This window comes from Artibeus jamaicensis, unplaced genomic scaffold (genome assembly GCF_021234435.1).
Source record: "Artibeus jamaicensis isolate MK-2021 breed Jamaican fruit bat unplaced genomic scaffold, CSHL_Jam_final scaffold_1283, whole genome shotgun sequence".
Lineage (NCBI taxonomy): Eukaryota > Metazoa > Chordata > Mammalia > Chiroptera > Phyllostomidae > Artibeus > Artibeus jamaicensis.
In genome coordinates, this window is record NW_026522028.1 from 1,359,206 (window position 1) to 1,384,677 (window position 25,472).

At 37.3% G+C, this 25,472-nt stretch overlaps 1 pseudogene; it reads right to left on the reverse strand.

The window, feature by feature from the left end:
* Positions 1-232: 232 nt before the first annotated feature.
* LOC119047551 (40S ribosomal protein S25-like) overlaps positions 233-25,472 on the reverse strand; it is a 57,683-nt pseudogene continuing 32,443 nt past the window's right edge.

The following is a 25,472-nucleotide window of genomic DNA, read 5'->3' on the forward strand; positions in this document are numbered from 1 at the left end:
ATCAATACAGTCTACAAAATATAAACAAAATCCAATGCTTTTCACCACTGCTACTACTGCTGTCTTGATTTAAGCCACCAAAATCTCCAGCCTGATTACTATGTAGTTTCTTTACTTGTCTCTTTTTACTTTTTCCAACTATAGTCTAGCCTCAGAATAGCCAGAGTGATTCTTTTTTTTCTATTTAATAAAGTTTTATTTTTCAAAATGCACAGCTGGTGGGACTTGCTGTTTATCCATTCTCACCAGAAGCTGGCGCATCCCCACCTTTGGTGTTTCTGATTAAGTGACTTGAGCTCTATGCTCTGAAACTAGTTGAATACATCCTTTAGCAAGGAGGTTCTGAAGTGCTATCCTGGCCAAGAAACTGCAGATCTGTCTCTCAGAGGTAAAAGCTGGGGTTATAAGCTTATAGTTGGGAACTTCCTTACAGTTGGTCATATGTTGCTTTGTCAAAAAAGACTAGGTTACTGAGCTTGTCCTGAACTTTGTATTTGGACAACTCCTTTTCAGCCTTGCCCCCAGATTTGTCTTTCTTGGGTGACTTACCAGCATGTTTCTTCTTGTTGTCTGTGGGCAGCACAGCAAAGCTCAGATAGCAGCTGCTACCATTGTAGCCTTGCTAAGATGGACAAATAAAAACCAGAGTGATTCTTTTGAAGTATAGTTTTCACCATTTTTTTTTGACCAGTCAGCTTCATAGATTCCTTTTTTGGTGAGTTCCTAAAATCCTTATTTTCTGCAGTATTCATTTAGTTGTTGATATTTGCTATCTTTTCAAATTGTAATTGGTTTTGTTTTTACAGGTATTTGTCTCTGTAGCTCATTTTCCCAAGTTGATTATCAGGTACTTCATACAGGAACCATTTGTTACATTCGTTTGTATCCCCCATTAAAGATATATCATAAACACAGGAACTCTAGTACTTTTGCCAAATAAAATAAATAATTGGAGGTAAAATATGTCTTTAATATTGTAAGTGGAGATGTCTTATGTTCTTGGAATTCCAATATTGTGAACGTCACTCTAGTATATAATTTTCCCCATAAAGAATGGTAACATGTAAGAAAATTAAAATTGATCTCTTAAAACTTTCAATGATTCTATAAGTATAGAGTGCATTTTGTGTAAATCTATTGAAACAAATATGCTACTACCATACCCATCTTTCTGTGTATTATGACTTGGGTTAAAGATGAACTTAGCTTATTATAACAAAATGGAGATAATAATGATAAAGGAATACCTGCTGAGTGTCTTTAAAATTGTATTTCTTTTGAAAGTTACACATTTCCTGAACCTCGATTAAAATGACTCTCCAATTTTCTCTGATGAAAAAAAAATTAGATGAGTATATTTCGCACAGAGCAGAGCATCCACTAAAGTCATTTTAGAAAAGCTTTTTTTTCTTGTTTCCTCATATAACCTATAGAAGGTCCAATCATATCATAAACCACAAGTTGAAACTTGCTTTAACACTGCATTCTCAAATGTTACCAGCAATTTTTCCTTCTAAAAGACATAAATTTTACCAATTACTTAATTTTTTGTCTTTCTCATCATCAGCAATAACTGACATCTTTAATTTTTATCTAGTTTTCTTTTTTTAAATTGTTGTTCAAGTACAGTGGTCTCTATTTTCCCCTGCCCCACACACCCCCACCCTTAATCCTACCCCTCCCATTGTCTTTGTCCATGTGTCCTTCATACATGTTCCTTGATGACCCGTCCCTTTCTTTCCTCTGTTATCTGCCTTCCTCCTCCCCACAGATTACTGTCAGTTTGTTCTTTATTTCAATGTCTCTGGTCCTATTTTACTTGCTTTCAAAATAAAACATTGGTTTGCCATTGCAAATGGGATGACTGGGACAGAACATTGTTTTGCTGGTGATGGTCAAGAACAGACCAGGCTCAGCGACTTGTTACTTTTCCCCTGGTTTTTGTAATTCAAATCCATGCCACCATGAAGTTACAAACCACTCTTCTAGTGCCATATGCTTGTCATGAATGCTTGTGACTACACAAGCCATATCTGTCAGTACCAGGAAACAAAGGTGTTTAGTTAAGAAGTCAGTTTAAAAGCAGGCATTTAAAAAGATTTATCTCGCAAAGGAAATCTAGATAATTATATCATTAAGCATAAGTCTAAACACAATAATACAAAAACTATAATAATAAATAAGCACTGTTAGCTGTCTTACAGGGAACTGGACAAAGCCTACATTTAGGATTACAGTTTGGTTATACATTTATAACACATCCACTGTTCTGAGTCTGGGTTCCTCCTGTTTCTTCTTTTTATCTCTAAAAGGAAGGTATTTAGGAGATGTCTCATACATGCCATCCTCTTACTTTTCTCATACTGCATTTGTCTGACTGACATAGTTCTACCATGGACCCATGAGCTTCCAGAAGAGTCCTTTGTCTATTAAATTTTCGGTCTTCCTCAAAGCCAGTGATGCCCCTGCTTAGACTTTCTCTTCATTTGACAGGAGCCCAGCATTCCAGTGGGGCTTCGAGAAGCTTGTGTACATGCACAATCTCAGAGTAGACAGGAGTGGGACACTGTTACTGATGGTTAGGTAATAATATCACCCCAAGATGTGATGACTGCTTTCACAACTAGCAGGTGCTATGTGTGTTAAGGGCAGACAATCACCATATCCTGGAAGTAAATTTCTGTATTCATCAGCCCCTATCACTGACATCAAGGGAGCAATACTTATGTATTTTGGAAATTAGCCCCTTATCAGATGTATCATTTGCAAAAATGTCCTCCCATTCAGTGGGTTCCCTTTTAATTTTGTTGATGAAAATACTTTCTTTTTCATCAAAGAGAAATAAACAAGTTTCTTTGGTTGTGCAAAATCTTTTTAATGTGTTGTAGCCCCATTTGTTACAAAACAAAGAAAAATATTTTATTTGTTTTCCTTGCCTAAGGAGGTATATGGGCAAAAATATTGCTATGAGAAATGTGTGAAATTTTACTGCTTATGTTTTCTTCTAAGATTTTTATGGTTTCATGACTTACATATAAGTATTTAATTCATTTTGAGTTTATTCTTGTACATGGTGTTAGTTGGTCTAGTTTCATTTTTCTGCACATATCTTTTCAATTTTCCTAATACCTTTTAGTGAAGAGACTGTCTTTACCTTGTTGTGTATTCTTTTCTAATTTTCAAATACTAATTGACCATAAAAGTGTGAATTTATTTCTGTACCCTCTATCCTGTTCCATTGATCTATATGCTTGTTCTTGTGCCAGTACCAGGCTGTTTTAATTACTATGGCCTTGTAGTATAGTTTGATATCAGGTATTACAATACTTCCAACTTTTTCATTTCTTTTTCAAGATTACTGAGGCTATTTGGGGTCTTTATTACTCAACACCAAGAACACAAACAACATAATTTTTAAAAAATGGGTAAATGGCTTGAATATATACTGTATGTCTCCAAAGGGGACATACAGATGGGTAATAGACATATGAAAAAGTGCTCAACATCACTTATCATGAGAGAGATTCATATTAAAACTGCAATGGCATATCATCTCACTCTTGTTGGAATGACTATCATCAATTAATCAACAAAAAGCAGGCAATTGCCAGGACGTGAAGGAATGAGAACCGTAGTACATTGATGGTAGGAATGCAGACTGGTGTAACCACTGTGGAAACAGCATGGAGTTTCCTCAAAATACTAAAAATGGAACTGTCTTCTGACCCAACAATCCCACTTCTGGAAATATATCTGAAAATACCTAAAACACTCATTCAAAAGAATATATGCACTCCTATACTCATTGCAGCATTATTTACAATAGTCAGTATCTGGAAACGGCCTAAGTGCCCATCAATAGATGAATGGATTAACAAGTTGTGGTACATTTACACAATAGAATGCTACTTGGCTGTAAGATAGAAAGAAATCTTACTTTTTACAACAGCATGATGAACTTGGAGATTATTATACAAAGTGAAATAAGTTAGAGAAAACCTATACCATATGATCTCATTTACTAATGAATAAAAAAAACTGACAAAAATAGAAACTAAGGCATGGATACATGGAACAGACTGACAGTTGTCATAAGGGAGAGTGTTTGGGGGGCTTAATGAAAGAAGGTAAAGGGGTTACACAAACACACACACACACACACACACACACACATACAGGTATATAACACATAGACAAAGACAACAGTCTGGTGTTAGCCAGAGTGAAAGGAGGCTGAAGAGTAGGTGAAGTGAGCAGAAAAGGGAAATGGGGACAGAAACAGACTGTGCTTGGGGCAAAAAGTACAGATGATATTTTGTTGAGTCATACACTTCAACCATGTATGGTTTTGTGAACCAATGTCACCACAGTAAATTCAATTGAACATTTTTTTAAAGAGAGAGAATAGTACTTGTAATTTTTCCTTTGTAGTGGATCCAACTTCCCTATTCCCCCAAGGGATACACTTCTAGACCCCAGACCCCTATCTTCCCTGCACCCTCTTGTAAACGAGTAAAAATCCTCCCTAATTCTGGCTAAAGTTTTCTCCCAAGTTAATTTAAGAGATTTGATTGAAATCTAATGTGACAGAAGTTTAATAAATGGTGGCTATTATTCGTATTATCCATGCATAGAGCCATTCATCAACAAATTTTTTCTCAGTTCCAGGCATAGCCTTAATGATCTGCTTGGGTTTTATTTACTAAAACAGCAGAAGATATAAAGGAAAAACAAATTGCATAGCTCACTGATGTCCATAAAGATATTCTTCTGAAGATCCAAGGCTTGGTTTCTGTGTCTCAATGTTAGAAATACAGAGATGTGGGTAACACTTTCCTACAAGCAGTTGCTGTTTAGAATTATACCAAATTATATATGTCTGCAATAAATAACATAAAGCTTCCTTGTTAACATATTAATTTTAAACTTTTAATAAACAAACTTTTTTATTTCTGAACTTATTATAGAGTTAGTTCCCAGGTATCTGTAATTCTTATGTCATTGATGTATATGTTCTAAATATTTGGGACTTTTCAGTTTCTAAAGTTTTGTAATTAAGATCTTATTTTTTGTTTAATTTTCTTGGATATTTTGCATATTATTCTATTAGAATGTAAAATGACTGGAAATCACAGGTAATGAAGTCAGTTCAGAGACATGAAACTTCTTTTTTTTTTTAAATATTTTTTTTTTTAATTTTTAAATTTTATTTAGTTATTTTTCAAGTACAGTTTTTTGTCTATTTTTCCCATCCCAGCCTCCCCTGCCCCTTGCTCCCCACCTCCCTCCCATTTCCTCCCCCCCTTAGTTCTCGTCCCTGTGTCCTTCCTATTTGTTCCTCCAAATCCCTCCCCCTTTTTCCCCTTAACTTCCCTTCCTTCTCCCCTCTGGTCACTATCCCCTTGTTCTCTATTTCGGTGTCTTTGTTTTTTGGTATTTATTTATTTTTAGAGAGAGGGGAAGGGAAGGAGAAAGAGTGGGAGAGAAATATCAATGTATGGTTGCCTCTCATGCGTCCTCTGCTGGGAACTGGCCTGCAACCCAGGCATGTGCCCTGACTGGGAATCGAACCGCGATACTGTGGTTCACAGGCCCGCGCTCAATCCACTGAGCTATGCCAGCCAGGGCTGAAACTTCTTAAACTCTGATTATGAACACATCCCAGCAAAATACTAGGAAGCATTTGGATTATCACAAGCCACATATTTAATTCTTAATGATTAAATACTTACAATAAAGAACAAACATTACAGCAACAATATATATCCTAATTGGTTCTCTGTTACAACTTTCAAGGTAACAATTCCCTTATATTATATATACCTTATATTTTACAAATGTATTTAAGGTATTTTAAATGGTATACTGCTTTTAAGTTGATTATTTAAAAACACTGCACTAGTGTGAGCTTCTTGGGAATGGACACTATCATACTCTTTTCTCAGTTATTTGCTTATTCATCTTTGCCTAGCATTAGTGAAAAATGTTAAAAAATAACAACAATGAAAATGAATACTGTATTGATATTGATTAATCTTTGACACTTTCCATATGTCAAGGAATGATCTGATGGTTTTATAGGGGTTTTTAAGTTCGTTTAACAGATGAAGTGCAGAAAGGGTAAACAAATGACCTGAAGTCATGCACCTTGATAGAACCAAGATTCCAATCCAGGCCATCCATTGGCACAGTATACTTTCTTTTCTTTTTTCTTTTCTTTTCTTTTCTTTTCTTTTCTTTTCTTTTCTTTTCTTTTCTTTTCTTTTCTTTTCTTTTCTTTTCCTTTTCTTTTCTTTTCTTTTCTATTTTATTTTTAAATGTACTTTACATTCCATGTCATTTTGTATTGATTTCAGGTGTGTGGTACAGTGGTTAGATAATCATATACTTTACACAGTGGTCCGCTGATATTGCCAGTACCAGCCTGGCACCATACCTAGTTGTTAAACTATTATTGCACAATCTACCTTCAAACCCTCTGCCTGGATCATTGAGTTCCAACCTAAATGTGCTCTGTCTTTTGAGCTGTGTTTCAACGTTGGACCTATTTTGGGGGCTGCCCTTTACTTTCTACCTTATCTCCCATCAGTTTGGATTTTAAGTCTCTCATGTACAATTTCCCATGCACCGTGCCTCTGTCCTGTTTTATTCAACTACTTTCACACACACCCTTCATTTCAAGTGTAATCAACCTTGGCATGAAGATGATCACCCGAGCCTTAAATGTCACTTGATTCACTTCAGATCTTGCAACCCATCTGCAGCCCCAAGAATACTTGCCTGTAAAGTGTTTTTTTTTTTTACATCAGCAAGTGAAAAACTGAAGAAGAATAAATATCACAATGGAATAATGATACAAACAAAAGACATTCTGATAGCTGTGAATTTGCAAATGACTGAATTTTTATTTGGAATATTGAATTCTTTTAATTTTTATAGGGACTGACTGAATTTTTTTCTTTGTACACTATACATATAAGATGTGAGTGAAAAAATCTTTAGGATTCCATTTTGTTACCATGGGAAGCATGACACTCTCCAGTAATTTAAAAATGTCTTCTGATTATTATTCTTTAAGAACTTCATAAAGTAACAGGTATCAGACTCATAGCATCATGGCAGCATTAGTATTTAACTGTCATGTTATTGCAGCAAGATACATTCTTTAATATTTCCCATAAACTTTCTGCCTGGCAGTGATCTGGAGGGTTTTTTTTTAAGGTTTTATTGATTTATTTTTAGAGAGAGGGGAGGAGAGAGAGAAAGGGAGGGAGAAAAAGATCAGTGTTTGGTCACCTGTCCTGTGTCCCCTACTGGGGACCTGGCCTGCAACCCAGGCACGTGCTCTGACTGGGAATCAAACTGGTGACCCCTTGGTTTGCAGGCTAGCACTCAGTCCACTGAGCCACTCCATCCAGGGCTGGTCTGGAGTTTTTCATAAAAGTTTAAGTTGGATCACTTCTTTCATTTGACACTGTTGAAACTCTCATCATTGTGGGATTTAAAACCCAAAGACAAGCAGGAAACACAAAGCAACATTGGTAATATAGGTGAGGTATATAAAGGCAATAGTCAAGAATGTTTGATGGGACTAAAGGCATTAAATGAACTAAGAAAAAAGGTTTCACCAAATGATAACAGATAAGTAATCACAAGATTACCTTGCCAAAGTCAACTTACCGTATTTTGCCATGTGATATGTGCACACTACCCAAATTTCTGAGGGAAAATTAAAGAAGCACATTGTATATGGGCAGTACTAATTCTGTACCTATATAAATGTTTTTAATTCTTTTATTTATGCTTATGTGTTAAAAGTGTAACTCTAGAAAGAAATAATGATATTCATATGCAAAATAATACCCTGGAATATGATAATCAGTTTTGTTTCTAAATATAAAAAATTGAATTGAAAACTTAAAATGAGAGTTTTTTTTCCCTGAAAGTTTGGGTGAGAAAGGTGGATACATATTATACATGGGAGCAGATTATTGTTTTACATGGAAGCACTTTTCTTTTGTTCAGCAAAATTTTTTTTTCAAGTCAATAAAGTTGTTTAATTCAGTGTTTCTCAAACTTCTCAACAATAGAACCTTTCTTTGTGTAATACCAATTAATATACTGTTGAACCAGTCTTTCAAGAAATATACTTTGACCATGCAGAAGATTTTTATTTTGATGAGATCCCATTTGTTTATTCTTTCCTGTATATCCCTTGCTCTAGGGGACATATCGGTAAAAATGTTGCTGCGTGGAATATCTGAGATTTTCTTGCCGATGTTCTCCTCTAGGACTTCAATGGTGTCACAGCTTATATTTAAGTTTTTTATCCACCTTGAATTTATTTTGGTGTATGGTGTAAGTTGGTGCTCAAGTTTCATTTTTTTGTACGTAGCTGTCCAGTTCTCCCAACACCATTTGTTGAAGAGGCTATCTTTACTCCATTTTATGTTACTGCCCCCTTTGTCAAATATTAATTGACTGTAGAGAGTTGGGTTGATTTCTGGGCTCTCTGTTCTGTTCCATTGGTCTATGTGCCTGTTTTTATGCCAGTACCAGGCTGTTTTGATTACAGTGGCTTTGTAATACAGTTTGATATCAGGTATTGTGATCCCTCCTACTTTGTTCTTCTTTCTCAAAAGTGCAGCTGCTATTCGGGCTCGTTTATGGCTCCATATAAATTTTTGAAGTGTTTGTTCTATGTCTGTGAAATATGCCATTGGTACTTTAATAGGTATTGCATTAAATCTGTATATTGCTTTGGGTAGTATGGACAAGAAAACAGTATTAAATTAGCAAGACAACCAACTGTATGGGAAAACATATTTGCCAATGATACCTCAGACAAAGGTTTAATCTCCAAAATATACAAAGAACTTACAAGACTCCACTCTAGGAAGACATCGAACCCAATTAAAAAATGGGAAAAGGACTTGAACAGACACTTCTCTAAAGAGGACATACAGAATATCCAGAGACACATGAAGAGGTGCTCAATATCGTTAGCTATCAGAGAGATGCAAATTAAAACCACAATGAGATACCACTTTACACCAGTCAGGATGGCTATCATAAACAAAGCAATAAACAACAAATGTTGGAGAGGTTGTAGGGAAAAGGGGTCCTTAGTTCACTGTTGGTGGGATTTCAGACTGGTACAACCATTATGGAGAACAGTATGGAATTTTCTCAGAAAAATAAAAATCGACCTGCCTTTTGACCCAGCAATTCCACTGCTAGGATTATATCCCAAGAATCCTAAAACATCAATTTCAAAGAATCTATGCACCACAATGTTCATAGCAGCACAATTTACAATAGCCAAGAGTTGGAAGCATCCTAGGTGCCCATCAGTAAATGACTGGATCAAAAAATTGTGGTACATATGCACAATGGAATTCTATGCTGCAGAGAGAAAGAAGGAGCTACTACCTTTTGCAACAACATGGATGGAACTGGAAAGCATTATGCTGAGTAAAATAAGCCAGGCATTGAAGGACAAATACCATATGATCTCACCTTTAACAGGAAGCTAAATAATAAAATAAACAAGCAAATAGAATAAAAACAAAGACACTAAAATAGAGAACAAGTGGGCAGTGACCAGAGGGGAGAGGGAAGGGAATTTAAGGGGAAAAACGAGGAGGGATTTTGAAGAACAAGTATGAAAGACACAGGGATGAGGTCTGTGGGGAGGGGGGGGATGGGAGAGAGGTGGGGAGACGGGGTGGAGGGGGGTTGGGATTGGAGAAATTGACAAAAGAAAACTGTTCTTGAAAAATTACTCAATAAATTTAAAAAAAAGAAATATACTTTGAGAAACACTAATGAAAATTTGAATGGCCAACAATGAGTATCCAATTGTATTCATAAAATAAATTTGAAAGAAAAAAAAACCCAAAATACAGAGTGCAAATTAACAAACATCCATGTACTCCTCAGAATTAAGTTAAATTTTAATGCTTATTTTTGTTATAGAAATAATATGTCGTGATACAAATTTGGGAAGTAGAAGAAAAAACAGGAAATACCTACTTTGTCATCTTCCCACCTCAGTAAAACCACTGTTAATGTTCTGAGGTAGTTACTTTAATCTTCATTTCTAGTAGAGTTTTTACATTGTTTACGTCATTACAATAACATAGCATATATAATGTTGTATTATGTTAAATATTTACATTGCATTATAAGCACTGTTGTACATTTCCAATGTTATAATTTTGAATGGTTAAATAGTTCAGTATTTAACCATTCCCTTTGTTTTTAGAATTTAGGTTGTTTACAACTTTTTCTCTTTTATCTTTCATATGTAATATTGCAATGAACACACAGAAACATAAAATTTCTTAGTTATTTTCTTAGGAATTATTATTTGCTGAGTAGAATAATAGTATTTCAAAGGCAATGCACATTAAAGGGCTTTTGAAAAAAACACTGCTAACGACTGGGGTGAAGTGGAGTGGGGGAAGAGACTGCATCATTAACAGCATATTAAAGTGACAGCCCTGTTTTCCCCTATTTAATTCAGGTTTTGTTAGCACTAGTCAATTTTTCCAGCTAATAGTGATTTACAAATCCTAATCTGCTATTTATTGAATTATCTATCACCACCAGTTTTGCAACATATTAAAGATCTTCTAAATATGCTATTTATTTCTTCATCTAGGCAGTAGATAACATTTTTTTCGATAAAAGCAGGCTAAGGGTAGAGTCCACAAGAGGACTCTTGTAATGACCATGTTAAAATACATTAGTTTATTAATACTCTTTGGATATTGTTCAGGGAGCTCCAAAATCATCTTCATCAATACTTTATGACTAATCAGAGTACTGAAGTCACCAAGCTGTAGAAACCCAGCCTACTTTCTTCCACCTTGTCCAGAGGATTTAATAGGAAACTCTGTCAAATGTGGTTCTGAGGAATGATATACTTTATTTTTGGCACTTCCCTCATTGTTCTCAGTAACTCTTTGGGATAGGTTATACCTTACACATTTTTGTACATTGGAGTATAGAACAGAACTTGATTGGTATGTAGTATAATATACAGTAGATTCTCAATAAAGGTTTGAATGATATGCTTAATTTGTTATGAACTTAATGAACTTGTTGTCTCACCAAAAGACACCATTTTCCAACCCATCAATGAACGTAAACTTTCATTTAGAAATAGCAAAATGTGTAATGAATTGAAATGCATGTTTTGTAATTGGAAGTTCTGAGTTAAAGTCCTGGCTTTGCAACTTTCAGCTGGTAATTTTGTATAACTCTAAGTCTTAGTTGGTTCATCTACAAAATGGTGATAACCCATCTTCTTTACTTTCCTTATACATTCTTAGAAGGATCAAAAATTTTCTTCTAAAGGGAAATGTGATCATGTCATCGACTTTTAAAAACCCTGTAATAATTCTCTATTGTCCTCAAGAAAAAGTCTAATCCTTTGACGTGCCTTGTAAGGACTTCTGTGATATGATCCCTGCTCAGTTCTGCATGATCACTAATCAACAATTTAATCTTTCTTACTTCTCCGGTCCTTTTGTATGAGTTGTTTATTTTGCCTGGAATGCTCTTTCCTGTATTCTGGTTTGTTGACTACTACCAGCCACAATATTACTAATAGCAACAACTGCAACCTACTGGATTCTGACTAAGCAGGGGGGGATACTTTATATACATTTGTTTATGCTTTAGGAATTAGGCACTAATTATTTGTTGTACAGATAAGGCATAGAAGTGAAACAACTTACCCAGAGTAACACAGCTATTAAGTACGGGCACTGGGTTCTGAACTCTGATTTGTCTGGATTGAAAGCACTTTTCAACTCCTGCTATTAAGGTATCAACTTTCTCCCCCAAGTATATATAACATCTGTAAAATCCTCTAACAACCAATGTGATAAGGTTAGCTCCCAAGACACTGATTTATAATTGCCTGTGTACTTTCTACCTCCCCATCCAAAGGATAAACAAGCCACTTGAACTCAGGCAAGAACTGCATATTGTTTACTTTTACTTCCCCAGCTTAATAAATATTTGTTGAATACATAAATATGGGAAATGTTTAAAAACATAATACAATGTTATTTTTTCTAATGTGGTTAAGGAACGTCACCAGGCTCACCAGTTTGTGGTTTATGGAATGAACTTCCCCCCCTTTGGCAGTGTGGCACACTTGCTTACATCTGTTTTTCTGTGACCTCTTCTATTCGCCACAGTTTTTTAAATACTACCAACAAATATTTTTCCCATCCCTTAGTAACCGCCATACTGCTTTTTAAGAAAATCCTTTACAAAGGAGAAAGACTGCTACAATTACTTATCCCTTCATAGCAATTCTTTAAAACTTTAAAAAATATATAGCAGAGCAAAACACCAGAGATCTTAGGGTAAAAAGTGTCTTTTAAAAATGAATTTCAAGCCCTGACGAAGTAGCTCAGTTGGCCAGTGTCCTCCAAGGTTGTGGGCTCAATCTCTAGTCAGGGCACATACAAGAATTACCCAATGAATGCATAAATAACCAGGACAACAAATAGATGTTTCTCTCTCTCCCCCTACCTCTATAAAATCAATAGGAAAGAAAAAAAAAAGATTTCAAATCAAGGCTAGGCTGAGAAAAGCATCCTAATACATTTATAAATGAAATCATCCGGTGATGCCTAGGCAGTGTTCCCAGGTGGCATGTTATTTTTCACCTTTTATCGAAGCCTTTCAGTAACATAAAGCAAGAGAATATATGTGCTGCACAGAGCAGGGGATTTGTCTAAATTAACACTTAAAAAAATAAACAAAACGCCCAGAATGTAATCAGTCCCATAGTTGTCATCACATTCATGGGGAAAGGGAAAAAGCAGGGTGATGAAAATATAGGACGTGTGGCAAAAAGGATGAAACCTCTTCACATAAGAGCAGAATCTTGGGCTTCGTCCCCAGGTGCAGCACCTCAAAATGACCGTTTGCATTCCGTCACTTTCGTCCTTTTCATTCAAGTCGACACTTAGCTTCACAAGTAACAGGTTGTACTTCCGCCATCTCCACCTCCTCGCAGCCGCCACTTTCTCTTCCCTAGCCCGTGCCCTCGAAGTCCCTGTCGGGACTCGCGCGCCCACCCCGTCGTCCGCGTGGCCCCCACCCTGGTTTTTATCAGGCACCGGCAGCATCCTCCTTCCCTCTCTAGTCTATGGTGGCGGCGGCGTCTCCTCCAGTAGAAATGGGGCTGCAGCCTTGCCATGAACAGTGGTGGCGACCTCCAGCAAAATGTTTTAATTATAGAATTTAACTAAAAGGTTTTCTACATGAGTGGAAAGTAAGAAATTACTTTTCTTTCACATTATGGAAATGCGGAAGAAACAAATAATAACCATAAAGTGATTTTGGTATTAAAAAAGTATTTTCCATAATGTACTTTTTCAAGGACTTTATTAAGTATAGGTAGTTGAGCTAGAATGTTTAGAAACTAATTAAGGCAATACAGAATTGTAAACAAAAAAAATGAGTCAGAAATATTGAAGTAAATTAAATATAAGATTAAAATGTTTTTAAATTGATAAAATAAAATGTAAAATAAAGCATTAATGTATAAAAGTGCATTAAAACTATCATTTCATTAATAGTAAAGATAAATATAATTTATCAATTATCACAGGTAGATACACTTTCTCTACAAATTTTACACATGTTCATTTTACTGAAAACTTTCAGGTTTAAAAAAGTTTTCAAATTATTTCCAAGTAGAGGCTTATTGCCAATGTCTATGTTCAGTAGCATGAGCACAAAGTACATTCATCAGCACAAAGGACATTTTTCAAGACAGAACTTTTGCTTCCAAAGTGATTATTAGACTCTTAAATCAGACACTGATTGGTTAGTGCCATCAGTAGCAAAATATGTTGCTACTCTCTTAATAAAAAAGGCTCAATGTAGTTTAAGAAATTGTTTCTATTTTTCTAGATTTCTAAGACTTTACAACCTAGGTAATAAAAAAAATACAAGATGGGAACCTTGTTTCCCATACCCCTTTGCCTGCATTGATACTTCATTTAAAGTGATCATATTGTACCTGGCTGTTGTAGCTCAGTGGATTGAGCGCGGGCCTGTGAAGCAAAGGATCGAGGTTCGATTCCCAGACAGGGTACATGTTTAGGTTGCAGGCCAGTTGCCAGTGGGGGACACATGAGAGATAACCACACATTGATATTTCTCTCCCTCTCTCCTTCCCTTTCCCTCTCTCTAAAAATAAATAAATAAAATATTAAAAAATAAAGTGATCATATTGTAGAATTTGCTTATTAAGAAATGTGATATGCGAGTGAGGAGTCTAGGCCACTGGGAGAGAGGTGGCATTTGGAAGCTGTGGCAGATCTAGCTGGACAGGCTGGGAAGGATTGAATTCTGGTAGTCAATCTAAGAGAGAAGCCCGATTTGATTTACCAGAAATTCAGATGTGATCACAAATTTTTAAGAATGAGGATGTTGGGAAGATGGCAACGGAGTAGGATGGAGCGGATTCTAGCTCCCGTACTCTTGGGTGAAAATCTTGGCAGATCTATAGAGAAACAGCACAATAAACCATCGGTTACCCAGCATTTATGAAATTAAAAGACCAGAGATTGTGACCGACACTGCAACACCAGACAGCAGCAGAGTCAGGTATGGGAGCCGGGACACTGGAGGCCCCTGTGACGGACCTGGGCGCCAGACGAGTCAGCTACAGGAGTTGGGACATTCTTGGCCCCTGTGCCGCTGCCATAGCAACGGGCCTGGGTGCCTGGGAGTCAGCTGCGGGCACCTAGGAGTCAGCTAAGGGAGCTGGGACTTGCATAGCCCCTGTGCTGCTGCGGTAGCAATGGGCCTGGGAGCTGAAGGAGTTGGCTATAGGAGCTAGGACACTCAGCAGTGGTAGGAGACCAGTGCAGGGACCAGTGTGAGAGTAGGTGGAGACAGAGAACATCAAAATACCTGAAGGAGTCTGCGCCACTTAACTTCACAGGTATCATACCACAGAAGTTCATACCATAAACTCAGGGAGTCAGAAGAGATCAATTTTAGAAGCTGAGACTAACAAGAAGTCTCAAATAATGGGAAGACAAAGAAACAATCCCCAAATGAAAGAAAAAAGCAGGAACTTCAGAAAGAATGTTAGATGAAATAGAGGCTAATCAACTGTCAGATAGTAAATTCAAAGCACTGGTTATTATGAAGTTCAAAGAGCTCAAAATGAGCAATCAGAAAATACAGGGGAACTACAATGATCTCTCTGCAAACTACATCAACATGAAAACGGAAATAGAAAATATCAGCAAAGGACAAGAGGAAATGAAGAATACAATTTCCGAATTGAAGAACACAGTAGATAGTTTTAAAAGTAGGATAGATGAAGCAGAGGATCAGATTAGCGAGTTGGAGGACAAAGTAGAAAGCATCTCACAGAAAGAGCAAGAAAATGAAAAGAGGCTCAGAAAGAATGAAGAGGGATTTAGAGAAATGCAAGACAATATGAAACGTAATATATCTGAATAATAGGAATACCAGAAGGAGAAGAAGAAGAACAAGGGATAGAAAACGTATTTGAAAGTGTAATGAGAGAAAATTTTCCTAATTTTTTTTCCTTTTTTTTAAATTTATTTTTTTAAATTGATTATGCTGTTACAGTTGTTCTATTCCCCCCTTCATTCCCCTCCACCCTGCCACCCCATCCCCACCATTACCCCCCTTTAGTTTATGTCCATGTGTCTCAAGTCCTTTAGGTTCTATATTTCCCATGCTATTCTTGCCCCCCCATCTATTTTCTATCTACTGTCTATGCTACTTATTTTCTGTACCCTCTCCCCCTATCTCCTCCTCCCACTCCCCTGTTGCTAATCCTCCTTGAGATCTTCATTTCTATGTTTCCACTCCTGATCTAGCTGTTCTTTTAGTTTGCTTTCGTTTTAGGTGTGGTTGTTAATAACTGTGAGCTTGTTGTTCTTTCACTGTTCATGTTTCTTTAACTTCTTTTTCTTCGATAAGTCCCTTTAACATTTCATGTAATAAGGACTTGGTGATGATGAACTCCTTGAATTTGATCTTATCTGAGAAGCACCTTATCTGTCCTTCCATTCTAAATGAAAGTTTTGCTGGATAGAGCAATCTTGGTTGTAGGGCTTTAGCTTTCATGACTTGGAATATTTCTTTCCAGCCCCTTCTTGCCTGTAAGGTCTCTTTTGAGAAATCTGCTGACAGTCTGATGGGGACTCCTTTGTAGGTGATTGTCCCCTTAGCTCTTGCTGCTTCTAGGATTCTCTCCTTCATTTTAATTTTGGCTAATGTAATTATGATATGCCTTGGTGTGTTTCTTCTTGAGTCCAACTTTTTTGGTACTCTCTGAGCTTCTTTGATTTCTTGGAAGTCTATTTCCTTTCCCAGATTGGGGAAATTTTCTTTTATTATTTGTTCAAATAAGTTTTCCACTGGTGGTTGTGTCTTTCCCCCTTCTGGTACCCCTATAATTCGGATATTGGAGTGTTTAAAGATGTCCTGGAGGTTCCTAAGTCTCTCCTCATTTCTTTGAATTCTTGCTCCTTGACTCTTTTCTGTTTGGCCATTATTTGCTTTCTTCTGGTCCACTCCATTGATTTGAGTCTCAGTTTCCTTTTCAACGCTATGGGTTTCCTGTGGAATTCCATTCATTTCCATTAGTTTAGCCTTCATATATTTGTCTAATTTGTCGGTATAATCAACCAGATCTGTGAGGATCCTGATGACCAGTGTTTTAAACTGTGCGTCTGAGAGTTTTGCTATTTCTTCATCGCTTAGATTTATCTCTGGGGCTTTGAGGTCTTCCTGCAACATTTTTGGTCTGTTCTGGCCCTTTAAATGTGAGAAGCGGCGCCTTGGACTCCCAGGTCGCTGGGTTGTGACGCTGTATGTGGGGGCATGGTCAGAGCGGGGAAATGGCGGCGCCCTCTACCGCCACTTGCCGCGGGGACACTGGGCCCCGGTCCAACCGCCCACTCCCTCGCCTGTCCGCTAGCCCGCAAACAGGCAACCATAGTCAACACGCAGCACCGCCTCCCCACTGTCTCCTCTGCAGTCGCTCACCCGGTGGGTTGCTCGGTCGCTCACTAGGTTCAGTCCTGCGTTTGGAACCCGTGCATCTGGATTCGCGCGTCTGGATTCCGTGCCCGGGTCCGACTCAGTCCTCCTGTGCAACCCCTCACGAGACGCCGGTTTCGCCCCTTACCGGTCGGGCTGAGGAATTTGTTGTTAATGGACTTCCGAAAAGTTCAATTTTCCGTGTTCTGGTTGTGTTTTCTGATGCTAATATTTAGTTGTCCCCAAACTTGGTTGTGTGAGAAGGCACGGCACATCTACCTATACCTCCATCTTGGCGGAAGTCCCCAAATTTTCCTAATTTGATGAGAGAAAAAGTCACACTAATTCAGGAATCACAGAGAGTCCCAATCAAGAGGAACCCAAGGAGGCCCACTTCAAGACACATCAGCATCAAAATGGCAAAATTTCAAGACAAAGAGAGAATCTTAAAGGCACCAAAGGAGAAAAAAGAAGTAACATACAAGGGAGCCCCAATAAGGTTAGCTATTGATTTCTCAATGGAAACACTCCAAGCAAGAAGAGCATGGCAAGAAATATTCCAAGTAATGAGAACCAGAGGCCTACAACCAAGGATATTTTACCCAGAAAGGCTCTCAATCAAGACAGAAGGCCAAATAAAGAGCTTCCAAGACAGAAGAAGTCTAAAAGAATATGCCTCTACCAAATCAGCTCTACAAGAAAGTACTAAAAGGACTGCTTTAAGGAAAGGAAAGAAAAGAGAAAGACAGAGAGGAACACAGGTAAAAAAAATGGCAATGAATAAATACTTATCAATAATAACCTTAAACATAAATGGATAAAATGATCAAATCAAAAGACACGGAATACCTGAATGGATAAGAAAGCATGACCCACACATATGCTGCCTACAAGAGACCTACCTCAGGACAAAAGACCAGCACAGACTAAAAGTGAAAGTCTGGAAACAAGTTTTCCAAGCAAAGGGACAAGAAAAAAAAGCTGGAGTAGCAATTCTCATATCAGACAAAATAGACTTCAAAAAACGTCATAAAGAGAGACCCAGAAAGTCACTTAATTATACATAATGGAAGAATCCACCAAGAAGACATTAACATCATAAATATATAGGCACCAAACATAGGGGCACCCAAATATATCAAGAAACTCTTAGAGGACTTCAAGAAAGATATTGACAGGAACACAATTATAGTAGGGGATTTTAACACCCCACTGTCAAAAATGCACAGATCTTCCAAACAAAATAACAAAGACATTGCGGCATTAAACAACAACCTTGATGAAATGGACCTAACTGATATAGGCAGAGCCCTTCATCATAGAGAAGCTAAATACACATCCTTTTCAAATGCACATGGAACGTTTTCAAAGATAGACCACATGATAGGACACAAAACAAGCCTCATAAAATTCAAGAATATTGAAATCATACCAAGCATCTTCTCTGACTACAAGGGACTGAAATGGGAAACCAACCCCAAAGGAAAAAACCAAAAGCACCCCAAATCATGGAGACTGAATGGTATGCTATTAAACAACGAATGGGTCAACAATGAAATTAGGGAAGAAATCAAAACATTTCTGGAAGCAAATTAAAATGATCTCACAATAACCCAAAACTTATGGGACACAGCGAAGGCAGTCCTGAGAGGGAAGTTTATAGCAACACAGGCCTACCTGGAGAAGATAGAAACATTTCAAAACAACAACCTAAACCTACGCCTGAAGGAACTCGAGGAACAATAACAAAGACAGCCCAGAGCAAGCAAAAGGAAGGAAATAACCAAGATTAGAGCAAAATTAAATGACATAGAAACTAAAAGCACAATTCTAAGGATCAATGAATCCAGGAGTTGGTTCTTTGAGAAGATAAACAAAACAGACAAGCCTTTAAGCAGGCTCATCAAGAAAAGAAGAGAGAAGACACAAATAAACACAATCAGAAAGGAAAGAGGAGAGATTACAACTGATACCACATAAATAGAAGCGATTGTAAGAAATTACTATAAAGAACTGTATGCTAAGAAATTTGAGAACCTAGGGGAAATGGACACATTTTTAGAAAAATACAGTCTTCCAAAACTCAATGAAAAAGAAGCAGAAAATCAAAACACATCAATAACAGCAAAAGAAATTGAAGCAGTAATCAAAAAACTCCCATCACACAAAAGCCCCAGACCAGATGGTTTCACAGGAGAATTCTACAAAGCATTTAAGGAAGAGCTAACCCCTATCCTCCACAGACTTTTCCAAAAAATCCAGAAGGATGGAAAACTCCCAAATTCTTTTTATGCAGCCAGCATCGTCCTAATTCCAAAACCAGATAGAGACACAACAAAGAAAGAAAACTTCAGGCCAATATCGTTGATGAACAAAAATGCTAAAATTCTCAACAAAATATTGGCAAATCTCATCCGACAACATATCGAAAAGATGATACACCATGACCAAGTGGGATTCATCCCAGGGATGCAAGGATGGTTCAATATTCGAAAATCAGTAAATGTAATACATCACATAAACAAAAGCAAAGACAAAAATCACATGATCATATCAATAGATGCAGAAAAAGCTTTCGATAAGGTACAACACCCATTTATGATAAAAACACTCAGCAAAGTGGGAATACAGGGAGCATTTCTCAAAATAATAAAGGCCATATATGAGAGAACTACAGCCAATATCATACTCAATGGGAAAAAACTAAAAGCTTTTCCACTAAATCAGGAACAAGACAAGGTTGTCCACTTTCACCACTTCTATTCAATATAGTATTGGAAGTTTTAGCCACAGTGATCAGGCAAGAAAAGGAAATAAAAGGAATCCAAATAGGAAAGGAGGAAGCAAAACCATCACTGTTTGCAGGTGACATGATAGTGTACATGGAAAATCCTATAGACTCTACCCAAAAACTGCTCAAACTAATCAGTGAATTTGGTAAAACAGCTGGTTACAAAGTCAATATCCAGAAATCAAAGGCATTTTTGTATACCAACAGTGAATCAGCAGAAGCAGAAATAAAGAAAAAATCCCATTTGATATAGCAAAAAGAAAAATAAAATATCTGGGAATAAACCTAACTAAGGACGTAAAAAACCTGTATGCAGAAAACTACACAGCCTTGAAGAACGAAATCAAGGAAGACACAAACAAATGGAAACATATACCTTGTTCATGGATTGGAAGAATTAACATCATCAAAATGTCCATACTACCAAAAGCAATGTACAGAGTCAATGCAATACCTATTAAAGTACCAATGGCATATTTCACAGACATAGAACAAACACTTCAAAAATTTATATGGAACCATAAACGAGCCAGAATAGCAGCTGCTCTTTTGAGAAAGAAGAACAAAGTAGGGGGGATCACAATACCTGATATCAAACTGTATTACAAGGCCACTATAATCAAAACAGCCTGGTACTGGCATAAAAACAGGCACATAGACCAATGGAACAGAACAGAGAGCCTAGAAATCAACCCAACTCTCCACAGTCAATTAGTATTGGACGAAGGGGGCAGTAACATAAAATGGAGTAAAGATAGCCTCTTCAACAAATGATGTTGGGAGAACTGGACAGCTACTTGCAAAAAAATGAAACTTGAGCACAGACTTACACCATACACCAAAATAAATTCAAGGTGGATAAAAGACTTAAATGTAAGTCGTGACACCATTAAAGTCCTAGAGGAGAACATCGGCAAGAAAATCTCAGATATTTCACGCAGCAACTTCTTTACTGATATGTCCCCTAGAATAAGGAATGTAAAGGAAAGAATAAACAAATGGGATCTCATCAAAATAAAAAGCTTCTGCGTGGCTATAGAAAACAGTATTAAATTAGCAAGACAACCAAATGTATGGGAAAACATATTTGCCAATGATACCTCAGACAAAGGTTTAATCTCCAAAATATACAAAGAACTTACACGACTCCACTCTAAGAAGACACCCAACCCAATTAAAAAATGGGAAAAGGACTTGAATAAACACTTCTCCAAGGAGGACATACAGAACATTCAGAGATACATGAAGAGATGCTCAATACCATTAGCTACCAGAGAAATGCAAATTAAAACCACAATGAGATACCACTTTACACCAGTCAGGATGGCTGTCATAAACAGAGCAACAAACAACAAATGTTGGAGAGGTTGTGGGGAAAAGGGGTCCTTAGTTCACTGTTGGTGGGATTGCAGACTGGTACAATCATTATGGAAAACAGTATGGAATTTTCTCAGAAAAATAAAAATTGACCTGCCTTTTGACCCAGCAATGCCACTGCTGGGATTATATCCTAAGAACCCTAAAACATCAATATCAAAGAACCTATGCACCACAATGTTCATAGCAGCACAACTGACAATAGCCAAGAGTTGGAAGCAACCTAGGTGCCCATCAGTAAATGAATGGATCCAAAAATTGTGGTACATATACACAATGGAATTCTATGCTGCAGAGAGAAAGAAGGAGCTACTACCTTTTGCAACAACATGGATGGAACTGGAAAGCATTATGCTGAGTGAAATAGGCCAGGTGCTGAAAGACAAATACCATATGATCTCACCTTTAACAGGAAGCTAAACAACAAAACAAACAAGCAAGCAGGAAAAAAAAAAAAGAAAACAAAGACACGGAAATAGAGAACAAGGGGATAGTGACCAGAGGGGAGAAGGAAGGGAAGTTAAGGGGAAAAAGGGGGAGGGATTTGGTGGAACGAATAGGAAGGACAGAGGGACGAGAACTAAGGGGGGTGGAAAAGGGAGGGAGGTTGGGAGCGAAGGGTGGGGGAGGCTAGGGTGGGAAAAATAGACAAAAAACTGTACTTAAAAAATAACTAAATAGGGGGGTTTCAAGATGGCCATGGACTAGGACGGAGCAGATACCAGTTCCTAGTACAAAAGAGACAGAAACCTTTCTGATCGGAGGAGGTGAGGCCAGCAAGCCAGCCGTTGCCAAGCATATATGAAAATAAGAGACCAGAAACCTCATCGGTCACGGAGGAACCAGACGAGTCACAATCAACTTGAAAATATGAAAAGACCAGAGCTGGACCCATAGAAGAGGCCTCCCAATAGTAGAGTCAGAGAGACAAATTGCACATTGTTGTAGGAGAGAAGCCACAAGTTGCTGCATATTTGAGTAGGTGGAAGCAGAGAACAACAGGATAACCAAAAGAGGCTGCACCATTGAAATTCACAGGCATTCCACCACAAAAGTTCATACCATAAACCCAGGGTGTCAAAACAGATTAATCTAAAAAGCTGAGGCTAACAAGAAGAGTCTCACAAACAATGGGAAGACAAAGAAATAATCCCCAAATGAAAGGAAAGGAGGAATCCTCAGAAAGAATGTTAGATGAAATAGAGGCAAGTCAACTATCAGATACTGAATTCAAAGCACTGGTTATCAGGAAGTTCAAAGAGCTCACAATCAGCTACCAGAAACTACAGGGAAGCTGCAATGATCTCACTGTGAACTATATCAACATGAAAAAGGAAATGGAAATTATTAGCAAGGGCCAAGAGGAAATGAAGAATACAATTTCTGAATTAAAAAACAGTGGAAAGCATTAAAAATAGGGTGGATGAAACAGAAGATCGGATTAGTGAATTGGAGGACAAAGTAGAAAGCATCTCACACAAAGAACAGGAAAGGGAAAAGAGGCTCAGAAAGAATGAAGAGAGATTAAGAGAAATGCAAGACAATATGAAACGTAATAATATCCGAATAATAGGAATACCAGAAGGAGAAGAAGAAGAACAAGGGATAGAAAACATATTTGAAAGAGTAATGAGAGAAAATTTCCCTAATTTGACAAAAGAAAAAGTCACACAAATCCAGGAATCACACAGAGTCCTATTCAAGAGGAACCCAAAGAGGCCCACTTCCAGACACATCATCATTAAAATGGCAAAATACCAAGACAAAGAGAGAATCTTAAAGGCAGCAAGGGAGAAAAAAGAAATAACATACAAGGGCATCACAATAAGGTTAGCCACAGACTTCTCAATGGAAACACTCCAAGCAAGAAGAGATTGGCAAGAAATATTCCAAGTAATGAGAACCACAGGCCTACAACCAAGGCTACTTTACCCAGCAAGGCTCTCAATCAAGATAGAAGGCCAAATAAAGAGCTTCCAAGACAAAAGAAGTCTAAAAGAATTTGCTGCCACCAAGCCAGCTCTACAAGAAATAGTAAAAGGTCTGCTTTAAGGAAAGGAAGGAAAAGAGACAGACAGAGAGGAACACAGGTACAAAAATGGCAATGAATAAGTACTTCTCAATAATAACCTTAAATGTAAATGGATTAAATGCTCCAATCAAAAGACACATAATAGCTACATGGATAAGAAAGCATGACCCACACATATGCTGCCTACAAGAGACACACCTCAGGACAAAAGACCATCACAGACTAAAAGTGAAAGGCTGGAAACAAATTTTCCAAGCAAATGGACAAGAAAAAAAATGCTGGGGTAGCAATTCTCATATCAGACAAAATAGACTTCAAAAAAAGAGCCATAAAGAGTGACCAAGAAGGTCACTTCATAATACTCAAGGGAAGAATCCACCAAGAAGACATTAACATCATAAATATATATGCACCCAACATAGGAGCACCAAAATGTGTAAGGAAAATCTTAGAGGAATTCAAGAAAGATATAGACAGCAACACAATTATAGTGGGGGATTTTAACACCCCACTATTAAAAATGGACAGAACTTCCAAACAAAATATCAACAAAGACATTGCGGCATTAAACAACACCCTAGATGAAATGGACCTAACTGATATATACAGAGCTCTTCACCCCAAAGAAGCTAAATACACATTCTTTTCAAATGCACATGGAAAATTCTCAAAGATAGACCACATGATAGGGCACAAAACAAGCCTCAACAAATTCAAGAATATTGAAATCATACCAAGCATTTTCTCTGACCATAAGGGACTGAAACTGGAAACCAACCCCAAAGGAAAAAAACCAAAACACCCAAAATCATGTAGACTGAATGGTATGCTATTAAACAATGAATGGGTCAAGAATGAAATTAGGGAAGAAATCAAAAAGTTTCAGGAAACAAATGAAAATGATCTCACAACAACTCAAAACTTATGGGATACAGCCAAGGCAGTCTTGAGAGGGAAGTTTATAGCAATACAGGCCTACCTAAAGAAAACTGAAACATTTCAAACAAATGACCTTACTCTACTCTTGCAAGAACTTGAGGAACAACAAGAAACACAGCCCAAAGCAAGTAGAAGGAAGGGAATAACTAAGATCAGAGCAGAAGTAAATGACATAGAGACCAAAAGTACAATTCTAAAGATCAATGAATCCAGGAGTTGGTTCTTTGAAAAAATAAACAAAATAGACAAGCCTTTAAGTAGGCTCATCAAGAAAAGAAGGGAATGGACACAAATAAACACAATCAGAAATGAAAGAGGAGAGATTACAACTGATACCACAGAAATAGGAAGGATTGTAAGAAATTACTATGAAGAACTGTATGCCAAGAAATTTGAGAACCTAGGACACATTTCTAGAAAAATATAATCTCCCAAAACTCAATGAAAAAGAAGTAGAACACCTGAATAGACCAATAACAGCAAAAGAAATTGAAGCAGTAATCAAAAAACTCCCATCACACAAAAGCCCCGGACCAGATGGATTCACAGGAGAATTCTACAAAGCATTTAAGGAAGAGCTAAACCCCATTCTTCACAGACTATTCCAAAAAAATCCAAAAGGATGGAAAACTCCCAAACTCCTTTTATGAAGCCAGCATCATCCTAATTCCAAAACCAGATAGAGATACAACAAAGAAAGAAAACTTCAGGCCAATATCGCTGATGAACATAGACGGTAAAATCCTCAACAAGATATTGGCAAATCCCATCCAACAATATATCCAAAAGATTATACACCTTGACCAAGTGGGATTCATCCCAGGGATGCAAGGATGGTTCAATATTCGAAAATCAGTAAATGTAATACATCACATAAACAAAAGCAAAGACAAAAATCACATGATCATATCAATAGATGCAGAAAAAGCTTTCGATAAGGTACAACACCCATTTATGATAAAAACACTCAGCAAAATGGGAATAGAGGGAACATTCCTCAATATAATAAAGGCTATTTATGAGAGACCTACAGCCAATATCATACTCAATGGGCAAAAACTAAAAGCTTTTCCACTAAGATCAGGAACAAGACAAGGATGTCCACTTTCACCACTTGTATTCAATATAGTATTAGAAGTTTTGGCCACAGCGATCAGGCAGGAAAAGGAAATAAAAGGCATCCAAATAGGAAAGGAGGAAACAAAACTGTCACTGTTTGCAGATGACATGATAGTGTACATGCAAAATCCTATAAACTCTACC